This window comes from Protopterus annectens, chromosome 2.part1 (genome assembly GCF_019279795.1).
Source record: "Protopterus annectens isolate FY-2018-M chromosome 2.part1, PAN1.0, whole genome shotgun sequence".
Lineage (NCBI taxonomy): Eukaryota > Metazoa > Chordata > Ceratodontiformes > Protopteridae > Protopterus > Protopterus annectens.
In genome coordinates this window covers 1,650,032,849-1,650,041,563 of record NC_056729.1, presented here as the reverse complement: position 1 = coordinate 1,650,041,563, position 8,715 = coordinate 1,650,032,849, and positions in this window count along the sequence as shown.

The following is an 8,715-nucleotide window of genomic DNA, read 5'->3' as shown; positions in this document are numbered from 1 at the left end:
GCATACGTTTAGTAAGCCTATGGATCAGCCATGGACAACCCCATATTCTTATTCTTTACCTGCTGCTGCTTAGTGCTAACTTGGATCTTTAGTCCCTAAACATTATTAAGTGTAGACAGAGGAAGAAGGAGCAAGTATCGATCAAGCCTGTCATCCCCAGATAGTTCTCCTAAACACATGGCCACTATCTTAAAAATAAAATAAATTAAAAATACGTGTGTAATAGCAGCTGGGTTTTATGTCGATGAAAATGTCTTTTGAAGAAGTTTTTGGACAGTGTTTGAGTTCTTGGTGTGTGCATGTGTTTGTACATCTCTCTCTCTCTCTCTTTGTCACTGACTCTTTGTATATGTATACATATACAGAAACACACACACACACACACACACACACACACACACACACACACACACAGACACACATATAGGTTAGCAAACAAATTGCAAAGACAGGGAGTACACTGATTTCTGAGTAGATAATTACAATAAATTATGCTACGGCACTCCCTGTCTTTGCAATTTGTTTGCTAACCTGCTGCAAAATACTTTACCAAGTATTTTGCATAAATTGTTGTGTTGACCCTCACATTGTGAATCCATTATGAGTTAAATGTTACGCCCACTGATTTTACGGGCATTCAAAAATTATTTCCTTTGGTAGCAGTGCTGTAGCATTGAGGTCAGATTGACAGTAAATGCAGTTTTGTCATTACTGGGTCATACACTTTGCTTCATTGCTTACTGGAAAAATGTTCAAAACTACAACTTTAAAACACACTCTAACAGGTGGTGCTTTATTATACAAGGAACTACAATCAGGAAGGTGGATCAAAGAACACATACATGCCTGCATGGCCATAAAAATGTGTTCAAAGAGACTATAATTTGAAAACAGCCCAAAGGTAAACTTTATTCTCCACTGGCCAGATGCATTTTATTTGAATCTGGGTTTTAATACTGTTTCAATGAATGTGAGCTTCAATGGCAGAGAAGTTTAGTACTTGTGCTAAGTCTATTTTCATTGTGGGACTGTTTTGTTTAGAAAATGGCTATCGGTGTTTGTGCATTTTATTTTAATATCTGTAATCATTGTAGAAGTAAATAAAACAGCTGCTTACCTATTTAATGGTGAAGAAATATAAATAAACCAAGAAAGGTTTACCAATTTGCCATAAGCTCAGATCAGAGTAATTTATTTAAAATAACTGACACAGCTTTGCCTTGTGTTGTGTATGAGTAGATTCAAGGATTTAAATTTTGCTTGTGACATAAATAGGCCATGTTGATGAGACACAAATGTGTCTCAGAGGGTCTCCATGCACTGGAACAAACTTCCCATCCATGTGAAGCAGAGTCCATCCCTAGCCCTATTTAAGCATAACTTTGACCAGTAAGTGGGAAATTGGAAATCATCCCTGTTGCCACCTATCCATTTTTTTCTGAACTATCCACAAATCAATTCAATTCTCTGGTAGTCAGGAAAACACTGTACAAACTCCAGTATTCTGTTTCACAAAAGGAAACAAACTATCATTGTTTGTTAAATTGGCTGATTTACTATGCTTTTTTACAGAAAAGCATAGTAAATAGGCTGAAAGCAGGCATCTGGAACAGAAAAACAGGGCAATCCCATCATCTGATGTCACTGTGGTGTCACAAAAGGGGTGGGGCATGGGTGGGAGGGGGGGGAATGGATGGCATTACTGGTGATGCGAGGGGCGTGACCTTATTCTTGTTTTAGCCGCAAAGAAATCTGGCAACCCTAGTTCAGACCCAAGTTAACTTACCAGGGGCTACATGATCTGGAGATAGTAGAGCACTACAGGGTGGACACAGACATACTTCAGCAAATCACCATGCTGTGCCAGCCTCAACTCAGACCTAGAGCCAACAGAGGGGAACCCATCCCAGTGGATACTAAGATATGTGTAGCCTTAAGAATTCTAGCTACAGGTACTTTCCAAAAACCTACTGGGGACATCATGGTGGGTCTCACAGTTCCTGGATGCCATGCTACCACATGCCGGTGAGCACATTTACTTCCCCAACACCTGTGAGGACAGGATCAGCAATATGCGTCTCTTCCACCTTGTAGCAGAATACCCAGAGGTACTGGGTGCCATAGACTGCACGCACATCCACATCAAAGCACCACCCAGTGAACATGATAATGCCCTGGGCATTGCACATGACCTGTCAGTTGATGGAGGCGAATCCTTTGCCATTTATGTAGACCCTACCCAGGTCTACATAAACCACAAGAGATTCCACTCCATCAACTGCCAGTTCATGTGCAATGCCCAGGGCATTATCATGAATGTGTGTGCTGGCAGTGCTGGAAGCTATCATGACTCCCACATCTGGCATTCATCACAGCTGTACCAGGCATTTACCAGTGGGTGCATCCTGTATGGTCATCTGGTGGGGGATGCTGGCTATGCACTGGAGCCGTGGATGGTGACACCCATCAGAAATGCACACACACTCACACAAGAATGCCATAATAAGGTCCATGCACAAAGCAGGATCATTATAGAGCATCTGTTTGGGATGCTCAAGTCACGGTTCCCCTGCCTTGACATATCTGGTGTAGCCTTGCAGTACCCTCCAGCCACATGTGCACACATGTTCATAGTATGTGCCATGCTACACAATATGATTATGTGGAAACAACTGCAGCAGGAACAGCACTAGGAAGGGCCATACATCCCACCACCATTGCCAAGGTCCCCACAGCACATAGGGACTCAGAGGAGGAGGCCTCTGAGCCTGCTCCTGTAGGCAGATGGAGGTGTGCCCAGTATGCACAGGCCTTGGCAAAGAGGCAATGCATACCACACACACTGACACTGTAAGGACCCCAGGGACTGACACATCTCTCTGTGACTCACACACACAGTAAAATGGATGACACACACCAGATATTACCTGTAACTTACAATGTATAGGCAGTGTACTGTGGGCATCCAACATAAGCGGCCCTCAAGCATCATCCTCACAACTGCCACAAGCACAAGGTAAGACAGTCTTCTTAACAATAAATGAATGGATGAGTATGTTTTGCTAGCATATCTATAGTAATGCTGCATGCATGCAAGGGAAAGGTGTGGCCTACTTGGATAGCAGCACACAACTGAGAGCTATGTGGGACACCAGGAAATGTCTGGCCAAAACTGGCCTCCACATACTATGCAGTAGTACCCAAGGTGGAAAATCCCATGACAGTATATGTGTGGGGACCACTAACTGGGGGGTCATAGGTTGCATGCATGGATGTCAGTGTGGGGGTCCCATACCCACCCCTCACACCCACACAGCAAGTCAGCTATAGAAAACCACAGAGAAATGTCTGGTAAAGGTACACATATGGTGGCAATGTTGAATTACCCCCCTACAGACTCACACAGTGATAGCACAGCAGGACCAGCAGTTGCAGTAAGGCACCCATGGAAATGGAGAATAGTTGAGTGACTGCCGAATCATACACCAATGCACTGTATGAACACATACACAAATGCATGGATCTCACCATACCCAATAGAACCAAAATGCTCTCCTCCAAAAAAAGGAAGCCAATCTGGTGGTCCCCTGCCATAAACAAACTCTACAACAGAAGGAGGAAACTGATGTGGAATAAAGTGAAGTCCCAAGACTGGAAAAACACCCTTATCAGCCTCAACAAAAAGTTGAGATCCCTCCTCAAATCATCTAAAGCTAACTATGAAAACAGAATTTCAGCAGACAGTAAAGAGAACCACAAGACCTACTATAGTTATGTAAAGAATCTCCACGGCAATACCCAGATTGACTGTGTCTGGAGCTACTGCACAATAGTACCTCCAGAGACAACAGATATTGCCAATATGCTGGCCAACAGATTCACTGCCAACTTTATCCCCCAAAGGACCAATCATAATACCGGTAGATTGCCAGGCACCCAGTATTACTGCTGCACAGGTTACAGCAGCACTGTCCAAGGCCAAGAATACAGCTTCAATGGGACTTAACAATATCTCTGGCTGTGTTCTACATGAACTACAGAGTGAACTGACACCTCATCTGTGTGCCCTGTTCAATCAGAGCCTCATGTCAGGCTTTGTCCCTACCGAATGGTGCACTGCTACAGTCATCCCTCTCCACAAAGGAGGAGCGACTACAGACCCTGGGAACTATCACCCCATTAGCCTGATGAGTCTGATATGCAAAGCTATGGAATGCATCAGCATGAACCTAATAAACAAGTATATAGATTATCTCCAAACTCTGTATCCCACACAGTCTGGTTTTGTGAAGGGTAGATCATGCCTGCTCAACTTGGTTGACTTCTCTGAGTCAGTCACCAGAGCTGTGGATGAAGTCAAGGTGGTTCACACAGCCTACCTTGATCTGGCCAAGGCCTTTGATACCATTCCCCACTCAAGAATCATAGAACAACTCACTAAGCTAGGCATCAACCCCTATATCACTAGGTGGGTTGCAAACTGGGCTCACAGATAGAACCCAGAGTGTGAAAGTAGCTGACTCCAAGTCAAACTGCCGACTAGTCATGAGTGGAGTCCCACAGGGTTTGGTCCTGGGTCCTCTCCTGTTTGGTATTGACTTCTCTAAAGTCCAGGCCAACACAAAGGGACTCTGGCTGACAAAGTTTGCAAATGATTGCAAGTTGGGAGCTATTATTAACTCCCCAAGTAATGTTGACATCCTACAGAATGGCCTCACTGTGACCAATGACTGGTGTCAGTACCATGACCTTAAGCTCAATGCCAAAAAATGTGTTGTTATCCCCTTTGGCAAAAAACCCAGTTCCCATGAATTACCACATTGATAGTAGTCCACTGAACAAAGAAGGCATTATAAGAGATCTGGGAACACAGGTTGACAGCAGCCTCTCTTTTGATCACCACATTGCCACTGTGGTCAGAAAGTCCTTCTATGTGGCACATCTCATTACTAAGAGTTTTGCATCCAGGAAGAAAGAGGACATTGTCTCCCTCTACTCTTCCCTCATTAGGCCAATCATTAAGTACAATGCCCCATTTACCATATACCTCACTAGACACCTGCAACAACTGCAGAGGCCACAAAAGTACCTCACAAAGAGGATCCTAGGCCTTAAACACTTGTCCTATATGGACAGACCCAAAAACTCCAACTATTCTCTGTCTCATATTGCCTACTTAGAGGCAGTCTGTGCTTGACTTACAAAGCCATGTCTGACCCAGCTCTCTTAGAAATGCTACATCTAAAGAAATCCCAATCCCTCTGCACCACATGCTCCAGAGACCCTAGCCTCATTACCACAATCAATGCTATGGAATAGACTTCCCTTACATGTCAAGCAGAGCACCTCACTGACTCTCTTCAAGAGAAATCTTGATGAGTAGATGGGAAATAGAAAATTCACTCTGCGGATAACTCCAGTGGGTTTACTCGACAGAAGCACTGGGAACTAAGGTTGGGTGGCATGATGCCAGGATAATCCTATGGTTAGGATTATAAAGGCCCCAGGGCTATTAGCCTAGTACACACCTATAAATCTATGAACCTATGAAGGGTAAGAAGTCTGAAACTCAAATGTATGCCATTACAATCTGACCTATGCTCTTTACTGATATGCCTCTAGTCCCCAAGACAGGGCACAATAGTATGGTAAATGGAACCAAAATGTAAAGCAAATATCAGCACAGTCTGTGCAAATGTGTACAGTTTACAGGTGTGCCCCCCATATATCCACACAAATGCAGTAACGTATATGTTTGCAGGAAATAGCAGCATAGCATACATTGGCAGGGCTGTACCAGTACACATGAACACTTGTTGCCTGACAACAATATGCAGGGGTCAATGAGCTATGTGTATGTGTGGTTAATACTGTCAGGCTCTTGCCAGCACATTCTCCTGGCAGTTGTCTTCTAGTGCCCTAGGTACAGTGCTGTCTTTGACAGGGCCATGTGCAGATAACTGCAGTGCCAACTGTTATACATGTCAGTGACACCTACTGCTTTGCTACTGACATACCTGGAAGTCACAGTGCTATGTGGAATATACTACACATATAAGGGACATCTTGAAAGATGTGTAGCTAAGGTGCCAAGGATTTTGTGAATACAAGTGCTTTTTGGTGCTGTTGCTAGTGGTTATTCTCAATAATCCTTTTTTCTTATGTTTGCTTTTATATATAATGGGCATGCCTGCAAAGTAGAATGCACTCTGTACCCACACCCATAACTCCCAACCTTTGACAGCAAGATGTCTGGACAAGGGCAGAAATAAAAGTGGAACAAAGGCACAATGATAGGCATGTGTTGTAAATATCGTCCTTACATACTGAGAAAGTTGGCAGGGTGAGGGGTTTGCAGTAGCGGGAATTGTCTGAAGATTATGTAGTCTGAAACAGTAATGTCTGTCATTATTTTGTAACATCACTCTTCAATTATATGTAACTAACTTGCCATAAAGACACAAGTTTACATAGACAGGATGAAACTTCTAGCCAGACACCTGGACAACCTGCTAAAAAATGAACAGGTGAGAGGTATGCCCACACAAGAATATGACATCTCAGGTTAGAAAGATACCACACAAGCCGGAGATCCCAGGCAGTATACCACCAGGTTGCTGGATGGTTTCCATAATGCATCATTATTCAACTGGCTGTAGCCACACCTCACAAATGGCCTTGTTGGGCAAAAATGTACATAGCTGCCTTCATAATATTGGTCTATGCATCATACAGCCAGTATTCCTCTGGTAAAGCACTGTGATGATCTGAGGATGGCTGGCACCAGATAATGACACAATACTTTGCAGTGTCAGACAACAGATATGTCACAAAATATCTGCTAAACAACTGCATCACCCTGAGGAAAGTCCCGTGTACTCCTGAGAGGTATGGCTGTAACACACAAAACCCTGGACTGGGGTATACCTATCTCTGGAATGGAGTCCCACTCTAACTATAGAAGGTAGCAATGGGCATGCTCCTACACTTAGAGAATCACAGGAGCTGTTGGAACCCACATTGGAATATATGACTGTATTTTATATATATATATATATATATATATATATATATATATATATATATATATATATATACATATTTATATGTATATATATGTAGATATATATATATATATATATATATATATATATATATATATATATATATATATATATATATATATATATATATATATATATATATATATATGTGCATACAGACAGCTATGTACACCTCAACTGCCCCCACACACACATCAGACAGGATTACCCTCAGCTAGCTGTATGTGGCCCATATGTGATATATCTGCATATGTTGCATGAGATATGCACACACACATATATATGGGCAACAGACAACATATGTCAAGCATACACACACATAGAAGCGGTGAAGTGAGAGATAGACAGTGATAGAGAGTGAGACACAGGGGGACACAGACAGAATGTGTCACACACATGGATACTCTGAAAGGCATACAATGATATCCTGCTGTGGACAGTGGCATACCAATTGCAAGCAGTTGCACATGCCAGCACAAAAGGTGAACCCCATTGTGTAACAGTACTGAGGTTGGGTTTATAATATCAAATCACCTAAGTGTGTGTGTGTGTGTGTGTGTGTGTGTGTGTGTGTGTGTGTGTGTGTGTGTGTGTGTGTGTGTGTGTGTCCATAGGTCTTAGTATTATGAGACTGTTCCCACTCAGTACACTTCATATTGCCTTACAAGATCTGCTGTTGTCATTTATCTTAGCAGTACCATTGGACACCTATCATACCTATAAGCACTGTAGTGCATACAATAACTGCATAATACTGTATTACAAGTAAATAGATAGGTAGGGGTTCTAATCTCAATACTGGCAGCTGAAGGTGAGGGAGTGTATATGTGTTTGTTTGTAGGTGAAACAGTTTTTGGCCATTCCGACCCACAAAACTTCCCAGTGCCCCACTTTATCAGTCCTGCTGATGTCATTCCCCTTATCAGCACCTTTGGCCAGTTATCAGCCAAGTAAGCTCTGTAGCACATGCAATAACTGCATAGCTCTATAGTATAAAATTACTAGATAGGCAGGGGTTCTAATCTCAATACTGGCAAGTATGTGTGTGTGTGTGTGTGTGTGTGTGTGTGTGTTTGTGTGTGAGGATCATATTGTGTGTGGTTTGTACCATTTTGAGTTGTGTATCACCCTGTACACTTCCCATCACCCTACTTTACAAGGCCTGCTGATGTCATTCACCTTAGAAGTACCTTGGGGGAAGGGGAATTCATGTAAACTCTGTGGCGTATCTGATAACTGCTTAACTCTATAGTAGAACTAACAAGATAGGTAGGGGTTTTAATCTCAATACTAGCAACTGTTTGAGTTGAGAATCATATCCTCTGTGGGTTATACCATTTTGATGTGTGTACCATCCACAACTGTATACAACCTCCCGATGGTGTTACTTTATATAGCATGTTAATGGCATCTGCCTCACATACTGCACATTAAACCATTGTAAAGCCCATTGCAGTCATCTGTACAGATGTCTACAGAATATCAGGATGTTTGCAACCCATATGTGGTCTGTGTTCCCTAAAATGGTCATGTATGTGATACTGTTGCCAAATAGGTCACAATTAGTGTACTGACACACATGCCAGCATCAGATATCATACCTGACTGAAACATCATGCTGATACATCTGCTACCCTATCACTTGTCCTGG